Source organism: Sus scrofa, chromosome 15, assembly GCF_000003025.6.
Source record: "Sus scrofa isolate TJ Tabasco breed Duroc chromosome 15, Sscrofa11.1, whole genome shotgun sequence".
Taxonomy (NCBI): Eukaryota; Metazoa; Chordata; class Mammalia; order Artiodactyla; family Suidae; genus Sus; species Sus scrofa.
In genome coordinates this window covers 107258902-107281922 of record NC_010457.5, presented here as the reverse complement: position 1 = coordinate 107281922, position 23021 = coordinate 107258902, and positions in this window count along the sequence as shown.

The following is a 23021-nucleotide window of genomic DNA, read 5'->3' as shown; positions in this document are numbered from 1 at the left end:
ATGCCTCTCTTCTTAGCCTATCTTCCAACATTCCCTCAATGACTCCCCTTCCTCTGCTTGTCATTTCTCCAACACACCTCTTTCAGGTTTCATCATCTATCATCAAGAATACTGTTCCTGCTGCCTTCTTCCTCCCCTTATCTTGTCTTATCCTCCTTCTCACCCTCCAGGAGTTAGCTGAGGTGTCAGCTCTTCCAGGAAGCCTGACCTGCCTCTTTTCTATACTCCTCAAGCTCCTTACATAAGCTGTCAAAGCCCAGCCGAAATGCCAGCAACTTAATGGACACTTACTAAGGGGAAGATACCAGTCTGAGCACTGTAGATACAAAAGTGAAAAATGTATTCTCCTACCCTGGAGAGTAACCCACAGCAGTCACAGGGCAGACAGCTAACCTCAGGATCATGATGTTGTGGATAAATGCTGGAAATGAAGTATCGCCCAAGCCATAGAGGAGCACAAGTCATTGGTTCAGCCTGTGGAAGTCAGAAAGGGCTTCTCAGAGGAAGTAAAGCCTGAACTTATTATTAAGGACAAGGGCAAGAGGTTGGTAGTCAGGCAAAAAGAACAGCATGTGCCAAGGCTGGAAAGGGCATAAAGCATTCATTGCAGCCAGAGAGCAAGCCTAGAATGGGGATTGCCAGTAGCTAGAAGCTGAGGTTCTTAGCTATGAAGGTCAGTGCATCAAAGGAAGCAAAGAGGCATGATTTGGAACCATTTTAGGGAAATCCCCCCTCACACAGGAGAAGGGGTAGGGAGGATGAGTACAAGGAGGAATAAGATTTAACCAGGAAAACCAAGAGGGAGACTATTGCAATACCCTTGGTAACCCGGAATTGGCAAACTTTTTTTGTAAAGGGTCAGACCTTTGGAGACCATAGAGAGTGGTCTCTGTTGCCACTACTCAACTCTACTCTTACAGGGTGAAAGCAACCACAAAATACATAAATGAATGGACATGGGCTGTGTTCCAATAAAACTTTATCTATAATGTCATACATATCTCAATTAAAAATGTATATTATTTACAAAAACAGGTGGAGGCTGGATTTGGCCTGTGGGCCATGGTTTCTCAACCCCTGGTCTAAACTAAGGCAATGACAGCATTGGTGACAAGGTCCCTAAGGGAACTAATCCACAAGCAGTGCATGGATGGAGAAGTTTAGGATGACACCAGATTTATGGCTTGGGAGGTACTGTGATGTTGCTAGTAATTATTCAAATGTTTGTCAAGTTTTATCTGATTCAAGTCTCAAAACAATCCAAAGCAGGGATTACTGTTTTTCCAAATTTATAAAGGAGAAAACCAAAGCACTGAGAGTTAAGGAGACTTATCCAATCCCACATATTCGGTAGGAGAGCCTAGATTCGAAGCCAATGATACTGTTATTACTATACTAAAGCAAAGGATTTGAGGTCAAAGAGAGCTGGATTTGAATCCTAGGCACGAAGACTTGCTAGCTGTTAATCTGAGGCTAAGAGCCTTATGACCTCCAGAAAATAGCCTCAGTGCTATTGCAAGGATTAAATGAGATAGCGCATGTAATGTATATAAAAGACCTGTTACAATGGCTGGCTACTCAGCAAAGAGAAGTCCTTTTTGTAACTGGAATAGAAACTATAAGAAGAGCAGATCAGGAAGTGAAGATGGTGAGTTCCATTTGGGCAGGTTGAGTTTAAGACATCTATCAATGGTAAGGTAGAGAGATTCAAAAGCAGTTGCCAAGGTGGATCTGGAGAAAGATCTGAGCTAAAGATATTAGCTTAGGCAACTATGAAGCCAAAGGCAAAAATTTCACAGGGCCAAGGCACATGATGAGCACACCGTCAACTAGATAAATGAATGAATACCGTTCAACATAAAAAGAGATGAGGTTCATAAAAGAAACATGTAAAGAAGTCCTACCAGTTTCATACTTTTAGGAAACTATTTCTGCCAAACAAGAGTTGTAGAAACAACTGGGTGAAAGAATGTTGGTGAAAAGATACATCCATATATATCATCCCATAGATGATTTGGCAGTTACAAAGGGGAGAGAAAACGGACAAATCCAGCAGATACTGCCCTAACCAAGGGATCACACTGAAAATCACCCATAATGGGCCTTTCTGACATCACACCCAGATGCTGTACACCGAGAAGAACACAACGCCTCTGTAGAATTATTGCCAAAATTGCTTAAACTGAACCTAATTATTAAAAAAAACAGCTAGAAAAATCCATATTGGGAATATCCTGCAGAACGACTGGCTTTCAAAATTGATCTTTGATTCCTTAAACATGCTAATATAACAAAAGATTCAAAAAATTTTAAAAACTGAAAAACTGTTGTAGATTAAAAGAGATTAGAAGATAGGACAACAAAATCCAATGTGTGATTCTTGATTGAAAAAAAACTGTAAAGCACATTATTGAGACACTTGGGCAAATTTGAATATAGGCTGTATTTGATAAGAGCATTGCATTAATGTTAAATTTACTAAGTGTTATCATTGTCTTGGGGTTATATAAGGAAATATTAATTGGGGTGATATTTGCTTAAGTACATATTGAGGGGTAAAGTCTCAGGATGTTGGAATTCTCTTTACAGCTCAGCAATAACGAACCCAACTAGTATCCATGAGGATGTGGGTTTAATCCCTGGCCTCACTCAGTGGTTAAGGATCTGGCCTTGCTGCAAGCTGTGGTGTAGATTGCAGACCACCACTCAGATCCAGCATTGTTGTGGCTGTGGCATAGGCCAGCAGCTACAGTTCTGATTTGACCCCTAGCCTTGGAAGCTCCATATGCCATGGGTGAGTCCCCAAAAAATAAACTGAAAAAAAAAAATCTCAAGGATGTTGGCAAATTACTTTCAAATAGTTCAGTAAAAAAAAAAAAAAAAAAAAATGTGTGTATGTTTATGTTAGGAGAGAGAGAGGAGAATACAACAGTGACAAAATGTTAACAATTGGAGAACTTAAGTGAAGGCTGTATCCATGTGTTCATGGCATTAGTCTTGTGAATTCTTTGTAAAATTGAAATTTTTCAAAATAGAAAGTTGAAAGTACAAATTATAACACCACTATATGATAGGCACTATACCACAGGTAAATAAACTGAGAAAGTGTTGTTCAAGATTATTCTCCAAACCCCTTCATCACATCCATTCTCCACCTGGGGGACACCTTCCTATAGAGGGCCAGGTTCTCAGGTGGGTTGACTTCTGGGAGGGATCGGCTGATGGGAGGCACCAGCAAAAGATCAAAGGGTACAAGGATGGAGGTCAGGGTATTTCTCCCCTGCTCTCTCCCAAATTTAGGCCCTGTCTCTGGCAGTAAGTAGCTCTGAACAACTATAGCTCTTGTAACCCACACCCCCGCTTCTATAATCCCAGTTCTCACTATTTCTTCCCCTAGTCCTTCCAGTCTTGGGAGTGGAATCAGGTTCCACTGTTGCTAGCATTCAAGGGCATTAACATTCTCTACTGCTTACCCTCCTTAATACCTCTAAAATACAGTTGACCCTTGAACAATATAGGTTTGAACTGCATGGGTCCATTTATATAGGGATGTTTTTCAGTAGTAAATGCTATAGTTCCGCACCATGCTCGGTTGGTAGAATCCACTGAAGTAGAGCCACGGATATGGAGGAACTCTGGATACCAAGAGCTGACTCTAAATTATATGCAGAATTTCTCCAACTCCCACATTGTTCAAGCATCAACTGTGCTCCTTTTATGGAGTCTCTTATCTGAACCACCTATTTCCTGTAGAGTCCCCGAATGACCCAGTCCTACAGCTAGGATGTGGCAAAAACTGGATTTAAATCCCAATCTCATTCCCATTCCAGTATTTCCCCTCCTATTATCTCATACGCAAATAATAACATGTCATAGAATACAGGTCTGTATTTATTACAGCCAGGCATGTGCAACTGTGTCCCCCCATTTCAAATTCTATTTCTGTCTTGCGCCCTCACCCCACACATAGCATCTAACTAGGACCTCCTCTGTGAATGTAGCAGATGACGGAGAATTTCTGCATTTTGATTTAATTTTCAACACTTCTTATTTCTCTTGCTTCTCATTTCCAGCTCTGGGGAAAGTGCTAATAAGGAAGGATTCCATTAGAGGACTGATAGGTACTAATAAGCCCAGCACAGTTGTTAAGAGCATGGCTGGAGTCAGTTAGAGACATGAGTTCAAATCCTGACTTCACTGCTAACAGATGTATCTTTGGCGAGGTTTTTGAACTTCTCTAATCCTCAACGTGCTCATCTGTAAAATATGGCTAATTATAGTAACCATCTTATAGTGTTATTGCAATGATTCAGTGAGACTATGGCAATGAAGTGTTGAAAAACAGTGCCTAGAATATAACACATGCCCAGGAAATGTTAACTTCTCTATTAAATACAGAGAAAACTAGATTTCAAACTTGAGCTATTATACAAACCCTTCTTTCATTATCATCTCTAATGAGTGGATGGTACATTAGACTAAAACCAGACACTTATTCTCCCAACACTCACACATTTATTGAATTTCTGTTGCTGTCTGTGTCTCCATCAGTATTTGGAACCAAATAGCTCATTATCTGCTAACTGATTGAGTCTGAAAATTCACAACTCTAAATATAATCTAAGACTTCTGGATTGTGAGCTGGCAATTATTCAGTAGTTGAATGTTCAAATGTCTGAAGGTACCACGTCCTTGGATATTTTCATTTCAGAATAGGAAGGGGAAAGTCAATTTTGTTATTTACTTTTATCACTCAAAAAAATTGGTGGTGTAGGAAATAAAAATAATTGGCTAAAATGAGGGTTTGGGGATTCACTGTGATTTCATTTCCTCACCATCTTCCTATATCCTACTAGTGTGACTAAACCCCACACTGGTTTTGTAGTATTCTTAGTGGTTACTGGATTTGAAAGCTCTCTCGAGATTTGCATAATTCACAGTGATGCCTAGGGTGAAGTGTCTTCAGAATTCCACGTGCAATATGGGTTAAGTAGGGTAACTGGGTTGTCTTACTTAATTGTAATACTCCTCTGGATGTGTAAAGCTCATCCTGAGTTTAACTGAACTTCTAAAAGATTTGGGTTTTTTCTAAACCTCCTTCTATTATCCTCTCCCCAGCTGGTACAACCCCCCCAAAAAAAACTAATCTTTTATTGAAAGATTTGCACCTGGCATTGACTGTGGTACATACTGCAAAACATCCTTTGCTTGATGGTTTCAGATGTGACGGGAAGAATGAAAAATCTAATATTTGCATAGTGTGCAGTTTCAGGACATCCCATTACGTTGAGCCTATAATCATGCCTAATTAAGGTTATATACTCTGTGTTTTTATGCTAATTAGCTCATCACAGTACAACTCCTTTCAAAATTGACTTCAAAGGAAAAAGAAAATCATCTACCAGAGTGATTGCTAAAGAAGGATCTATCAATCATCTCGTTGCAAAAAAGAGTTAAAGAGAAAGGAAATGATATGCAAAGTGACTGGAAAGAAATTGTCGCCTCATTACCATTAAAGGGTGAAAATATGGGCTGGGCGAGAACGCACTGAAATAAGTGTGGCAGATGAATTTTCAGCCCCTAGGAAACTGTAATCTGCATCATAAGGTCAAGTAAAAATGGACAGTTCTGAGCTGTGGACTTTCTGCCAGTCCCTTAGTGAGGAAACAGAGTAACTTCCTGTTGGCTTAGTGTCTAGAATGTCCCTTCACTGGGAGGAAATGTGGAAAGAGTTGTCAGGGAAGCAAAATTTTATTTGCTGATCTGGATGACAAAATGAAACACAGTGGCTACTTCAGTTGAAGATTAATCCTCACTTATTAGAGCTTTACTTATGCAGAGATGAAAACACATTTTTGAATGAATAAATGACAAACTCAACTGTGACTACAATTGTCACAAGGCAATTTGTAGGGGGATCCATGATCTAATTATCCAAGCTTCTTACTTTTTATGATTGAGTGCTTTTGAGTATCTTATCTCCCTTTATGGATAATGGTCTCATTATATTTCTGGTTTTAACCATTATCAACTCATTATCTTTCAATCATTTCTTTAGTAAAAATCATACCTAAAAGTAAAATTAAAGTTGGATTGGTTTATCCTTAATCCTTCACCCCTGTTGCAACACAATCCACCATGAATAATTTAGGTAAGAGACTTTTTAAAAAAACCAAGAATAGATGTTTTCAAAATAGGTAAACTTTTTATTTCACAGGTCAGAAAATTGATGTTGAGAAATCAACTTGCCCAGGATAATACATATAGATCTTACTCCTTCATCATCAAAGAGAAATATACAAAAAGGGAGGGGTAAATTGTCCAATATTTAATCTGTGATGCAACCTAGTTCCCTCCATCTGAACAGTATTCAGAGCCTGACTGATTCCTATTTTGGATAAGATGAGATGGCCCAGTATATCTGTTTTACAAAAGAGGAAACTTCACAAGTCACTGTTCACTTGCTTTAGTGCAAGGAGAAAGAAAATTTGGAGGGTGACCAAAAATTTTCTTTAGTGCAGAATAATCCACCCAACCCCACAAAGTTCCCAGATGTCTATGAAGAGTGGACATTGGAAGTGTCAAAACTTTGGTGGAACCCATTTCTCCCTTGATATTTGTAGCTGGGTAATCACAGCCTCGAGCACTTATTTCAGATTCTTGGCGACAGAGACAATCACTGTTTTCATATTTTGAGCTGTCTTATTTCAAGCCCTGCTGCTGCTGCAGCATCTGAAAGATTTCAGGCCATGACCTCCTTCACACCTCCAGTTCATAGGAAACTCTTATGTTCACACCTTGAGCAAAGAAAAGAAGCATCTTTACTCCCATGTGATGCCAGTGATAGCAGTTGTGACAGTGGAGAAAGGTGTGTTAGATGATAAGGAACAGACTGGGTTTGCACAGCCTGTTGTAGATATTAAAGCTGGAAGGAATGTGAGTTCTTCTCTCCCATTTTATAGATGGGAGACCAAGGTCCAAGAAAATAAACTGATCTACCTGAAATTAAATTCACAGCCTGTTGGTGGCAGAACTGAGATGAGAGCCCCAACTCCTTACCTCTAGTTTAGTACTCTTCTCACCATGCCTTCACCATCATTCACTCATTAGAGTCAGGGCTTCTGACTCTAATTTCCTACTAATTTGCAAATTGAAATCCAGCCCATCAAAATTCCTGGTAGGTCTTCAGTACCCCAAAACACAAATAAGCAAATAAGATTTTATTTAAGTGGAAATCATGGTCTTATAGAAGCAGTAATCACAATAGCCAAAAGATAGAAATACCCCAAGTGTCCATCAACTGATTAACAGATAAACAAAATGTAGTCTATCCATACAATGGAATATTATTCAGCCATAAAAAGGAATGTAGTACAGATGCTTGCTACAAGATGGATGAGCATTGAAAACATTATGCTAAGTGAAAGGAATTGTATACAAAAAGCGACATATTGTATAATTTCTTTTATATGAACTTTTCCGGAATAGGCAAGTCCATAGAGACAGAAAGCAGTCTATGAATGGCCAAGGATGGGGGAGAATCGGGAAATGGAGAGTGACTGCTTGGTAGGTATGGGATTTTGGGGGGAGTGATAGAAATGTTTTTGAACTAGATAGTAGTGAAGGTTGTACAACACAGTGAATGTATAATTACCCTGAAGAGTACACTTTAAAATGTTTAAAATTATTTAAAATTTTATGTTCCATTTATGTTTAACACACACACACACACACACATGCACAATGTATATGGCCATGCCAATGGATTCAGTTGGCAGTCACCATCTTAAAAAGCATATCATTGATCTTATGGTATGTCTTGGTCACACTTTTTTGCTCTTCTCTGAGTGTAATCTGGACAATATATGTGGCCAATTTTGCTTCTTTCCAAGAGTGAAAGAATGAACTGGTAAATGGGTCATTAACTGACTGCGGCAAGGAAGAAATGTTCTGGTTATTCCTCATCATCTATCATTCTGACCACACATGACACTGACCCATAACCAGTCAGAATCTAAGATATGGGTCGTTTGGCTCTGCCTTCTCCTGGGCACAATTTTCTAACATATTCCTCAACTGTAGACTAACTCAGTGAGGTAGAGGGAGGCCATGGCAGGAAACTTTGACTCAGTGAAACATATTATCCAAGCACGCTTTAGGAGATATAATTTAGAAGCCGCTGGTTACATTTAGCAGCTTTCCTTAATATGCTCTATTTCATGTATAATGCTCCAAAAGGAAACTCTCTGGTTCAGAGCTTCATCCATGAGTAGGAAACTCAATAACTGCACTTATATGGTCACATCCAGACATGTTGAAGGCAGCAAGGGTAATACTCTAGGACTAAAACCCAGGGTCTTTTGGTTTTGCCTAGCACATGTGCAGAGCCTGAATTCTGTACTCATTTAAGAAAATCATGTCACAGCACTGTAGTTGCCTTTAAAACCCTGAGGAATCCATTTCTTGTACTCTTGCTATTTCTCAGTATTATTTAAATTCAGTCTGATCACATAAAGTTCTTGTGACATGCAAACTTTGCCAATTCTGGACATTTCAGTTAAACTGGATAAGAAGTGCTGACAAGCAAAATATATTAGACATATTTGTTTCCTGTCCTCTCAAAATATAAGCAGGTCAAGAAGTGTTGGTCAGCTATGTCCCTTGCATTTCACCCTCTGGATGAGACAGATAAACATGAGCTTAAGAACAAATGAGGTTGTTAGGAATTTTAACTCAAGATATTAAAAAGAGCTAAAGGAAGTTATGATTTTAAAAAATTAAATCTTTGCTACTGGAATTTATTGTCTGGATTTATAGTTTAAATTCAGCAACGAAGTTTATGGTGATAAATGTTATTGAGTAAACGTATTTTTTTTTCTCATCATTTGGAACCTGTTTTCTTTTGAGAAAATAAATCACTTCCCAATACTTTGGCTGTCTCTCTATGTATCCAGGCCTTCTTTTAGCATCATAAAATGTCTGTGTAAGTGAATACCATTTGTATAATCTGAATATATTGATTGACTTCAATATCTCTTGTAGCAAAGAAAAACTGGGAGAAGTTTCTCACGATTTTTCTTTTAAGAGAATGGGGTAAAGAGGAAAATGAAAAGAAAGGAGAGAAATGAGAAATAGAACACAGAAGACAAAACAAGTTTTAAATGGAGGGTAATTTGCATATATTCAAAGAGGTATCAATTCTGACCCACCTGACAGAACTAATCAACGATCAGAGAACACTGGTTTTGCTTGTGGGTGGAACTTTCGTAAAATTCCAAAAACCTCTTGATATCACAAAACCCCAAAAAAAAGATGCTCTGCTAGATGTTTTTATACAAAGAATGTACAGATAATGTCACACTAGTGCTAAATTTAGCAAATAAAATTGATAGTAATTGATAAGACACATAGAACCTTTTTTAAAGCCTTTAACTTAAATTACCACAGCGTAAATGGTTTTTTTAAGTCACTAGCTTAAAAGTCAGGAAACTCTTACTTAGATTTAACCACATTTCTATTGACTGGCTTATATAATAATTTTTTAAGATTTATAGCTGTTTGAGGTGTACTAAGATTTAATGCTGCAAACCTGACTGTTCTTGCAAAAAGACCTCAATTTGAAGTTTTAAAGATTTAAAAAGTCAACAAAGTTCACAAATTATTTTCTGTAAAGATTTTAATACATTCTGAGTTAATTGACCTTTCCCAGTGTGTTTCCCAGCAAAAATCAGCCAAGCTAAAACACATTAGGGGAAGATAGAGACTCTCTCAATCTCCCTGAGTCCAATGTGTCGATTCAGAATTTCGTTATAGTATATAAAGAATGAAATGCATTAAATGGGACATGGAATTTAAGGTTTTGGAGTTACAGATGTGGCTTTGATGCTACATAACTGGGAATCACTGTCATCATATAATTTCACTAGAGTTTAATTTTTCTCATTTATGAAAATGAGGAGGCTCAATGAGGAAGAATCTCTACCTTTCAGCTCTAAATTATTTCTAACTAAAAATATATGTTATCTTTATGATATGTAAATGGAAAGAACAGGTTAGAAAATTGTATTTAGAATATGATTCATTTTGTAAAAATAAAGTGAAAATACATGCAGAATGTTATGTACAATATGCTAACAGTGATCACATAGGATTTTTATTTTCTTATTTCATATACCTGCATTTTCCATTTTTATGAACAAATATTATTTATGGTCAGAAAAACAAATCATATACTAAAAACAATAAAAATTGTCTTTGTAATGTTTATGGAACACTAAGTGTATGCCAGTTTATCAGAACTTTAGCACTCCCATTTCGTAAAAAGTTTAAAGGAGATAAGATATGGATGTAGTTATCTTTCATTCAGGGATTTGAAATCCAAGATGAGTCTATATAAGAACTCCAGTTTCTAAAATATTGACTAAAGAAGAATTTCTCTAACACAACATAATGTGATACCAGATCCTCCACTTTTGTTACTCCATCACCATCGCAGTAATCTGAAAGCATCTCTTGCATTAATTTTCCTAGAAGATTGTGCAACATACTGTACACATAAAGAAACACATTCCTTTCCCTAAATGATGATGGATATGCTTAATCAGACATGCAAATAAACAGATTATATGACCAGTATAGGAGAGAGATGGGTTACTGGGCTAAATTTTAGAAGATGAAGTTTATTAAATGTAATCTGGGCTATCCAGGCCCTACTTCATTGAGACCTTGAATGTGGTAATTATAACTTAAGGTCCATCTCTTACTGATTGCAACAAAGAGAAATTAATCCTTAGAGGCAGATATGACTTCACATCCCCTGCATACTTTCCATTCTCTAAGTGCATTCTCTAAGTCTCTGTTTTCTACCTTTATAGAAACTACACAATGTACAATAAACAGGTAATTCAAACAGATTGCCACCAGGTTAAGGTGGGATTCAGGTGTCAAGGGGAAAAATAGTCAGAATCAAGTATCAGAGACTTCCTAGAAAATGCAATATTCAGTAACATAAGTTAGATATGAACTTGAACATACCAAGTTCAGAAAATTAAGGACCAATCCCAAGAAATATTAGAAATTCTCTGATACCATTCCTCTATGTCAAAATTGCATTTCTACTTAAAGATTCTTTCCTCTTTGAGCTATGGGAGTATCGTCTAAGGCCCCCAACCATGCCAGCCCTTCTCTGGCAGAAGGAGGAAAAGGGAAAAAGAAGAGACTCAGCTCCCTTTACCACACAGGGCACTTTTAATCATCCATGATTAGGTTACATTAGAGGAGACATCACCACTATGTCACAAGGAAAATTTAAAAAAAAAAAAAAAAAAAAGTAAGGATGACTGGCTCCCCACGGGTCATTATAGCTAGAGAGAAAAGAAGGAAAAAAAAAAAAAACTCTGAATGATAAAAAAATTCAATTGCTTCATGTTTGGTTGTGAGCATAAAACTGCAAATCCAAATGATGGCAGCCCATCAAATATGTCATATTGGAAGACTACATTTTTCCAGTGATGCTGTCCTTGTTCAAGACATTCCTGGGATGCCTCTTTTGAAAGTGTTCTCACTTTTATGGAGAAGAAAAAAATTCAGTCTTGTTACTTTGTGATTAATTACATCTTGGTTTTAATGCAAAATTGGAAACTGATTTGGTCCCCAAAATTTCTCAGTTCATGAAGAAATTGTTGGGGGGCGGATATCATATTTGTATTCAAACAACAAATAAGTGTTACATTTGAAGATCCTGAAAGGACGGTGCTTACAGGCCTTTGAATGCCAAGAACATTTTCAGTAATGGCAGCATCACTAGAACAAAGGATGAGCTAGCACACCTCACATTCAAGCAGATGTGATCCTGTCCTGTGGCCACACAAAGCAATTACCTATCACTAGTGCTGGTGGACTGCAGATAAGCTCCAGGCCCTTGGGGGCTATTCCAAAACTTCACAAGGCACAATCCAAGTAAAAGCACTGGAGCCCAAGGGAAAGAAATTATACAGTATGAGTGGAGCACAAGAAGTAGGAATCCAGGTAGGTAGTAACTGAATACTTTTTCATTCAGAAGACTTCCCCACAGACTGAAGAGAAGGGGCAAGACAGAGCAAGACAGTCAAAAGGCTCAAAGCAGAAACTCAGTCCTCTGAGATGCAGACAAAAGAACTTGGAGAAAAGCTGGGCCTTACCTGAATATGGAGAGAGCCCAGTGACTTTTCCCAAAGTGTGAGCCCAATAGTCAAAATTTCATTGGATCCAGGCTTGAATATTTACTAATGCTAAGCCCCATTCAGTGAAGGACTGAGAATTTTAAAATCGTCATAATTTCAATCAGGACTGAGGTCAAACAGCCTACAGGTGAAGTGAGACATTCAGGAACACAGGTGAAAGAAAGTGACCAAGACAGATAAGAAACATAAATAAAGGCTGACTGGATGTCCAAGGTCCCTTTCTAAAGAGACCAGCACTCATAAATTCTGATACATTTGTTTTAAAATATCTATCGTTTTATCGACAAACCAAACAAGAAAAAATGGCATTTCTGTCTGGGTTGTGGCCCTTGGATGGGCGTTCTTGTATTCCATAGATTGACAAGATTTTCCAGGCGCAATTTTTTTTTTTCAATTAAACTATCCAAGTTTAGTGGGTTGAAACCAGACCGTGGTTTTCAAAGAGCAGACAAATTGAGACCAGACTATATTCTAAACTCCCCCATGTTCTGGTTTCATTACGTTCTTGAAACTCAGATCAATTTTATGAAAAGGTTGATTAAACTGGGCTTGATTCTTAGCAAACCTGACCCAGTTAGAATTTGAGGTTGGAGTGAATTCAGCTTATTTTGGGGGGTGCAGTGCCAGCAATAGAAATGAAACTAAATATATGTAAGTATGTAATAACTAAAAAGGGGAGGAAAAAATTATTAAGTGATAAAATTATTAACCCAAATCTATGAGCAATGAGTGGACAGTAATTGGTAATAAGATATTTCCAAATCTAAAAGCCCAGCAATTACTTACTCTAAGATCATAATCCTAAAATAACTTTTCTGATTAAGTTCAAACTTTCCAAGAACATTCACCCTTTATCCGAAACTGAACCATGAGAAATTTCAAACTAAAAGTCATTGTTAACTGTTTGCATGAAAGTTACGTTTTCAGGATGGAACTATCGAGTAATCACCGTTATTTTCTAACTATGATATTGAGGTAAGAGACAAAAAGTCACTGGGGCCGGAAATGAGCGAAAAGGAAAAGAGAGCGCATGCGCGCTCGTGAGTGTGAGTGTGAGTGTGTGTGTGTGTGTGTCTGAGAGAGAGAGAGAGAGGAGGGGTATGGAGGAAGAGGAAAAGAGAGAGAGAAGGAATGAGGGAATGATGGAAGGAAAGGAAGAGGGAAGGAAAGAAGGAGGGAAGGAAGGGAGGGAAGGGAGGAAGAAATAGGAGCAAGGAGAGGAGGTTATTAAATCCATGCGTTCTCAGAGCAAGTCAGTTCTGACCAAACCTCTCAGAAATAGGAAACTGCTAGCCTTGTCCTGAGTGCTCCTCAGAAACATCATTTTCCTTGGTGCAGCACCTGCCACTGGGAGTAACCCCTGAGAGTTCTAGCTCCAGGGAATCACTAAGTAATTGAGCCAATATTGATACCCAGTTGCCACTGACTATCTCTCTAAGTCAGGGTTTCTCAGCTTCAGAACTATTGACAGTGGACCAAAATGGGATTAAATACATAAGGGTTTGTTAAGGGAATGATCTGTGACTGAAAATAGGGAGGAAGACAGGGATTGCTGGGAGAAATATCAGCTCATGATGCAAATCTGGCCTTTGAGGGAAGGAGGGAGGAATGCAAGGTTGGGTGGAAACATTCTAGACTCCTATGCAGTCTAAGACTTGACCAGACTGTCAAGGTCCTTGAGACAAGGTGGACCATCTGGAACAGTCTTGCTTTACAATGCCTGCCATGCACAATGGGGAGCAAGAACACAGCGTAAAGTTGGTGTTGGCTGTCAGAGAGCAGCAGCTTGGACCCTTGGCCATTATCCTCCTTCCAGTAGGGAATCTAGAGGTTCATTCTCATGGATGCCATAATCCACCCCTTGTGGCACATGGACCTGTATCTCCACATAGGTTCAAGTAGCTCCTCTTCCATAGTTCCTGTGGGTTTTTCTTCCAGTGGGAAAACTCAAAAGAGGAAGGGTAATGAATAGATAACACCCCCCATCACTGACATTGATCTCAAGTCTACAACCAGTCTTCCTCCTCTGCTCTAAATTTCTTCCCCACATCCGCAGCTATCACCTCATAAGTCTTGGTGGCTTCCCTGGTGGAGGAACCCAAGACTTGATTCCTGAAGGGTCTTAGCCTTAATAACCATACCCTTTACATTTTGGGAGGTTGTTACACATGCTTGTTTGTAGTTATAATGGGGCAAGATCCAGGAAGTGGATCATATGTGTTTGATCTCTATTCCCCACCCCACTGCATAGAAGTAGCCTTACCTCCTCTTCTGATCAGGGTCAGTTATTTCTACCAATATGGTTACTTTTCTTCCTTCCTGCTGGTTCTGGGACATAGGACTTCAAGGCACCCTTGTGGCAAATGAGACCCTTGCTGTGTCTTCTAGCAAGAATGTGCTCCCTTTGAGTAGCAGAAACAAAAAGGACAAAATCCTCCAATGGGGGTCTTTCACTGGGAGTGGTGGTAAATGGGCCCACTTCTGCATCCATCTCTTCATCTCCGGACTCATGTTCCCTTCCTACTAGGGAAACAGCACCCTACAGAAATCTCTGACTTAATAACTACATTGCATGCTAAAGGATGATACCCCAGCCTTTCAGGGTATTTCCTCCAAACTGGCATTTTAACTGCCCCTTTCAAAAGACATTGCAGCACCATATGGGGCTGATTGCCTCCAAGTACAGCATGCGACACAACCAGTGGACATGGGCCTATTCTAACACCTTCTTCAGTGTGAAGTGCATCCCTTGGTCAGATGATACTCAGAATGGGATTCTTTGCATGTGGACTTGACACTCTAGAAGCCCCTGGATTGTAGTGTTGATGTGGGCCTCTGTAGGCAGAAAAAGCAGGTCCATACCCAGAATGGGTAACTGTCCCTGGGAGAGTGATCCCCTGGCCCTTCCAAAATGGAAAGGTCTAAGTGCACTCAACTTTTCACAAAGTGGCCAGTTGATCTCCCCAAGGAATAATGCCATATGGGAGGTTCAGTATTGCTAGTGATTTGGACATCCATAGACAACGTTTGATAGATATGCCTTGGTAAGTAGAAGTCTATATTACTGGACCAATATGTCACCTATCTTTCTTCCACTCTATTCATGTGTCCATCACACCGTTCAATGGAGTGATCAATGATGAAGGCTGGTTAACATCAACTGGCCAAATCATTTTGTCCACTTGGTTGATCAGTGCTTCCTCTATGGTGAATGCTTTCTGGTGGACATTAATGTATGAAAAAAAATCTTGGCACTTTGTGCCCTTCTCCATATGTTTAGGCTTAAAAATCTACTCCAGATCTCATTTTCTCCAGTCTTCCAATCCTTTTACTTCCAAGTCCTAGATCAGATGTCTATGTTATTGGCTACTTCCAAGGATCTATATTTTCATTTTAGGCCACTTCTCCTTCCACACAAAGTGGATAAATGGGGAGCGCTGCTAGTGAAACTGCCCATTGGGAAGATTTTTTCCTCCTCACTGTCTTTCAGGGCCACCCCTGAATAAGGCTATAATGAAGCCACTGTCAACATTCAGCTTGTACCCGAGTATGCAGCAGAATCACCCATAAACAAAACTCTGGCTTTTCTTCTGCTCTCTCAACTGGTCATACTGAAATGCCCATGTGGTCATAAGTGCAAGCTGGGAAAAGGGCACTGATACAACTGTGGAGGATGACATGGGATCTGGGCTGCTGCTCATGCAGATTACTCATGCCCTCTAGTTCTTCTTGGGCTCAATCCCAGATACACCATTCCCAAATTACGATAGACTGTTTTGGAGTCACATGATTTGATGGTTTGATGAATCGGACAGAACCCAGCTCATAAAAGACATTTCAAGATGCATAGTCACTTGGATTTCTACGATCGAGTGTTCTAGCTCTATTGGCATCCACTAACAAATCAAGAGCTATTTTTTTTAAAGTAATGCTTCAGTGGCATGGCCCTACACAAGAATCCCAGAACCCTACATTATGATTCTCCTACTAGAGCTTGCAATACCACTGATACCTTCTGCCCATAGGGTCTGCTGAATCAGATGCCCCAAGTGGCAGAGATGATTAAACTATATCCTGGACCCCTGAGGTGCCCTTTTCTTCTTTGAACTGAACGTAAAGATGGAAGGCTTCCATGTCACCCAGTATAGGGGAAGGAGCATGTTCCTAGATGTGGGGTGTGTTGCTCTAGAACTCAAAGAAGCCTATCAGATGCTGTTTCATGTGTGCGTGACTCTGTGTGTGTGTGTGTGTGTGTGTGTGTGTGTGTGTGTGTGTGTGTGTGTGTGTGTGTGTGTTAGGAGATGCAAGATGCAGCAATTTACCTTTTACTTCAGAGGGGATATTGCAGCATGTCCCTGAGCACTGGACCCCTAAAATTTGGCCCTGATTCTTCCACCCATTACAGCACAAATGGTTTATCAAGACCCTGCATACCAGTCATCTCTTCCTCGACCTGTCCAATCTGCATGATGTCATTGATGAAATAGGTCAGTGTGATGTTCATGGGCCGTCCAGGCAGTCCCGGGCTCTTCTAACTATTCTATAGCAGAGGATGGGAGAAACATAGACCTGAGGCAAAACTGTAAATGAATATTGTTGTCTATCCCATATGAATGTTTTATCTGATCCTCTTCTCTAATTGGAATGGGAAAGAATACATTTCACCAAGACAATAGCTGCATAGAGAAAGCCTGAGCCCTTCCTTACTAATCTGCTGTTAGAATGCTTCTTCATCTGGTACAGCAGTTGCACTTGTGCCTGCTACTATTAAGATAACCTACAGAACTATCATGACCTGTCCAGTTTCTGAAGGGGCTATTCTGGGAAATTAAAAGGATATATGGTAGCAACCTCCACCCCTGCAGCTTTTAGGTCTTTAATGGTGGCAATAATCTCCACCATCCCCTCTCTCCAAGACATGATATGGGGAGGGTGTGTAGTCTCTTTTCTTGGCTGGGGCAGATGGGCAGTTGGAAAATTACAAGGTTTCCAGTTGGCCTTCCCTACTATGATAAATAGCTCTTATCCCACATGTCAGGGAACCTGTGCAGAGCTTACTCCATTTTCCAAATATATTCATTCCAACTGTGCAATTATCCAGGATTCCATTTATTACTTGGCCTCATAGGCTCTAATTCTAACAAAAGGTACCATGACAACACTTAGGAGCTCCAAGAATTGATGTCATATAATACCCTGTGTCTAATCCTCAATATATCTGGATTTTCCCTTTTCTCCCACCAAAGTAAATGGTCTTAAGTCCCTGGGAGAAAGAGTGATGGAATTGTCACAGTATATTCTTGCCATGATGCTGAAGGGTCCTTCCTTCTAGGTAGTGGCCACCTCTTCAGTCAATGAGTTTCAGATATTAAAATTGGCTCAGGTCAAGGAATTGAAAAGGGATTTTGACTTTTTATTGGGGCAATCATCCTCAGCCTCCTGATCCTCTACTCTTGCTTCATTTTTCTTGCAATCTCATGGCTTCCCAGAACTCCATCATCCCAGGGGTGTTAATAAGCCTATCTGGTTCTGTAACTTCCCATCCTACCATAATCCCTGGCACACAGAGAAGCAACTACTGGCCTTCTGATGCCCCTCTCCCTACGGTCTTGGTGGATGATTTGTCCACACCCACTTCTTTGGGCTCTTTATTCCTTTCTTTATCATCTGCCAGGGCAACTCAGGCAGTTCTGCTTCATGAGTGGTGGCCATTGCTTTATCCAACTTTCCAAGAGTCTCGCCAGAAGTGAATATGAAGTGAGTTTGCCCCCTAACAACTTCACCAGGGTGTTAAATCCCATGTCTCAAGAAAATGCTCTAAAGCCAATTGATTCTTTCTTATCTAGTCCTACATTCCAGCCCTCTTGTGCAAGCACCCTCAAAATTCAATCCCAAGAGTATTCCCCAGCTCATGACAAAATACGTTGGCTAATTATCACAATTCTTTGGGTATAGTCTCTTTCTTTACCTACCAGGCCCAACATGACCTTGAGCATGGTATACTGGAGTTTAGCCTTAGTTTATGGCTTTGCAGGCAGGAGAGGAGGTGGGGGCAAGTCCTAAAAGTCATCCTGGTTATGGAGGTGAGATTTCTGTAGCATCCTCTAGCACCATAAAACTCCTAGCCCTGACTATGGAAGGTAGGCCATCTCTGCAAGCCCAGAGGTTTGGGAAGGCTGCAGAATCAACATCCTCAGGGCACCATCCAGATGTCCTTATCCCATGTTTCAGTATTCTAAATTTTCCCATCAGATTTGTAGTAGATCTGCCCTGGCCGAGCATTCAAATGTCTTTGAAGCTCTGTGACTACAATAAGGTCTTCAGTCTGCCCTCAATTGCATCTGTCCTTCTATTGCAGGAGATACAAGCCTATCTGAGAGCTACCACAGACATTCTCTGACTTTCACACTTCGGAATACACTGCTTCCTAACATCCCCAGTCTGCCAGTACCTTCTGTGGGGTATAAAAGTTACTTAGGAGTAACCAGCCAACCCACTGCCTTTGTTTGTATTTTTCCCATGTTTTTTTAGGTCTTTGATCTCTGGTCAGACCAATCCACCTAATCTACTAGGCTCTTTGAAAGTTTTATTTTGTTTATGTAACTTCTTCTGCCTAGGTTGCCCAACCTATTCGTTTTCCTGCCAAATGTCTACTTTTTCCATGAATTCTTTTGTCCCTCCCTCTTCCCTCATCTTCACCCCAATTGATTTACCACTTTTTCTTTTGCCATGATATACTTTATCAGCGTCTACAACACTCCATTGCTTTAGTTAATTTGCAGGTCTTCTCTCCTATTCTATTCTTTGAAGGCAGGGACCATATCACTTTTATCTTCATGTCAGCTGCATTTTGAACACTAAATGTGCACATGATAAATAAAGTACTTCAGGATTATCTCCCAGAAGAGAGGGGGAGATGTAACATAGATTACATTCATGCTTAATTTTTTTCTTATCTTTCCTCTTTGCCTTTTTTTTGGTCAATCAGCACATTCATTTATCCATCCTATCAGACTGCCTTCCACCATGGTGGTTTCTGAAAGGCAACAACAAAACATTTCCAAAAGTGCAGTCTGAATTCACGTGTTTGGAGAGTTCAGGCAGATATCAAAAAATCACAATGACTATTCCATCAGTCAGGCATCAAGACTTTTTAAAAAATCTAGATGTGGAATATTAAATCGAAAAGCATATGGATGACAAATCCGAACTTTCTATTTTAATCTGGACACAACCCTACTCTTACTAGGAATCTGGAAAGAATGTTGTTAAGGTTCACAGCTGCTCTTAGGAATTTGCAACTTCCCAATTGCATTAGAGTTAATAGCACTGGTTGAGCCTAAGGTGCTAAACAGTTTCCAGATGCCCATGGAAAGAGATTTTCAATGGCTTTGGATTGAAAAGAATAACACAATGCTCTTCTTAAGATTCCTGGATCACAACCTCTTTACAGGTGAAAGCAACCCTGAAGTGAAGTTTTAACTCTCATGAGTACACACACAACCCTGATCCCATATAGCAAACATCTCAGCAATGTTCTGTCATTCCCAGAATAGTAATAGCTTAACAGCGAGCATGGAGTTTGGGAGGGAGGCTGCCAGGAGAAGCCGCTCATGCCTCTTCTCCACCTAAGTATCACTCACACTGATCCAGAAGAAACATAAGGTTTATCATATGCTTGACTGTGGACCATGCTTAACATTAGATATGCATGAGGAATTGGGTCTGCTGTAAGGAAAGAAGCAAGCAAAAGCATTTGTGAGCTGAAAATATGTTGAAAACAGATTACACCATGATCACCTAGAGTTTCAGTGGCTTTGTTAGCCAGAAAGAAGGAAAAAAGGAAAGAAAACATGTTTTTCACTTCTAGATTTACATCGTCTAGGGTAACTGAATACTTACCAATAGACATCCTCAGGTCTCAGGCTCCAATAAAGGTGAACTTTTTAAATGTTACACCTGGAGCTCCCATCGTGGCACAGTGAAAATGAATCCAACTAGGAACCATGAGGTTGCAGGTTTGGTCCCTGGCCTCACTTACTGGGTTAAGGATCTGGCATTGCTGTGAGTTGTGGTGGAGGTTGCAGATGTGGCTCAGATCCTGCATTGCTGTGGCTGTGGTGTAGGCTGGCGGCGGTAGCTCTGATTTGACCCCTAGTCTGGGAACCTCCATATGCCATGGGTGTGACCCTGAAATGCAAAAATAAAAAATAAAAAACAAAATAAAATAAAATGCTGCACCTGCTCAGTATTCCAATAGCTTATAAAATTCAGGGTTATTGAAACTGTGTCTAGAAAACAAAAGAAAGTCTTTACACCAAGTCTGGTCAGAGGGGGAGAGGCAGGTGAAAAGGTTGCCTGACATAATTCCTGCATCTTCCCTTTCACTCTGTAGCCACTCCCTCAGCCCATACAGCCAAGTTTAAGGTGCTTTCCAGTTAAAGTCACTTGACTACCTTTAGCTCGTGTCCAGTCTTATTTGGTCCTTGGAAGACGGACTGGACATAAAATCTTGGGGAGTACTCACATTCTACAGACCAACCTGAAATATACTGAGATGAACTGCCATTGACTCCTGTCTTCTTTACCAGGAATTATTACTCATTCGTGTATCATGTAGTCTGAACTGGAACAAAAAGCACCCAAGTGGAGAGAAAAACAACAGGAAAGATGTCATGAACAATACTCATCCAACCAGATATTTATATGCCCATACATGGTGTATGGGTAATAAATGAAATGAACTTGATTTTTCTTCACACAAAGTTGGAGTAATATAACTGAGGACTTGGATATAGAAAATAAAGAAAAAACTGTGATCCAAAGAAAGCAGTGCAATGGAAGATGAGGGCAGAAAAGCACTCTGATAAAAATTATGTACCAGCAAAGAACATGATTCATAAAATCTAAGGCATATGCCATATAAGGAAAGCATTTCTATTCATTTTTTATTTTTTTATTATAAAAGATGAGATAGTTATGTATAAGTTGCAAATTCACATAGGCAATAGAAATTTGTGTAAGCATAAATAGCATACTAACACAATGCTATATGTATATTTAGTAGACTGCAGACGAAGGACTCTACCAGTCATGTTCACCACTGCTAACTCAATGAATAGTCTTAGGATGCATAAATTGAGAGATGTTTCCGTGCATATATACATATAAAGTGGAATTATCCCATACACACTGTTCTGCATTTGACAGTATTATCGATGATATATTTTCACATTGATATATATTCATCTATAGCATGTGTTTGCTATATTTTATGGTGGTTGTTTGTACCATAATTTACGTAACAGATTCCTCTTCTGTCTGAGACCACTGGTAAGAAGCCTCTCCTCCCTTCTTATTCTCCTTCATCAGGGCCATTGCTCATTCCTTTGTTCTTCCTTTTCCTTATGTTTTATAGAAGGGTTCTCAGAATTTTATGAGCATTATGGTATCCTGAAGAACTGGTTAAAAATTCAGACTCCTGATCCCAGCCCTGAGAATTTGAATTCTTTTGACTGAAGCCAGTCATGGAAATCTGTACATTTAAAAAAAGACCCCAGGTCATTCACCTGCAGAGGGGTGGGAAGATGATGCTGTGAGGATTACCACTTTTCTAAACTACAGAACACCATGAGCATGCTTCTGCTGTTTCTAAACCTTTTCGACCTTCCACCCTCCAGAAGCCCTGGCCCTATTTTAAGAGGAATATATAAAGGTCTGCATCTAGATCCTAAAGAACTAAAGTGAAGGACTTGGTGCTTACAGATTCTTAGCCATAGAATGGGCCAATACATACATTGTCAGATATACCCATACCTTGATTCAACAACAAAGGATTTGAGACAAAAGGTCTTCTGATAAAATTGTAACAATTTCAATAGATGTCTTTGGAGGGGTGTGTGTGTGTGTGTGTGTGTGTGTGTGTGTGTGTGTGTTCAGTTATACTGTACCTCCAATTAACCCACAAAAAGTCCAAAAATGTCAGAAAACATACAAGTTCCTTTGTTGTTGTCTTTTTTTATCTCCTGCCTTCCACCCCTGCTTCTCACTTCTGTCTGGCGTAGTGCTGGGAATGGGCTGGCATCAGAAAGACAAGGCATAGGGTTACTTATGGAGTCTTTCAGTCAGCTTATCTTCCATTGTCAGGCCTGGAATCCCATGGCTTACTGGAAGCCAAATTATGATAAATTGACCTTGCATTCTATGGCCAAACATCCCCTGCCTTAATTTTACCTTTTTCAAGGATGAGTGGGAACCACCATAGCAGTGGTAAGTGAGATATGAGTCCAATAACAAGAATAGTAGTGAATCTGGAGAAGGAGCCAGAATGACCAGGAGCTCTCTGGTAGTCCACCTCCCCTCTTCTCCAGAAGCTGAAATGAATCCGACCATGTGAGATGCCTTCTGAAAAACACTTCCAAGACATTCATTCCATTTCCTATAATATCCGAACACTTGAACCATTCTTCCAAGCTCACTCACAATGTACCCAATGTTTTTACCTCTATACACTCACTTTTTGCCTCTCCTCTCCCCAGCCCTTCCTCCAATATATGCACACACCACACACCTACTGTGTGCTTCAGTCATAACCACACTCCAATCAGATTCTCAGATTCACTGCTCCCTCTGACTTTCGGCCTCTGCCACACACTGTTTTCTTTTGTTGGAAGATTTTGGACCCCTCTTGCAATCTCTCCTCTTGAAGAACATCGAAATAGCTTTTATGTCTCCATTTAGATATTGCTTCCTCCAGGAAGCCTGCCTTTGTCTTTCCCCTCCATATTGGGTTGAATAATG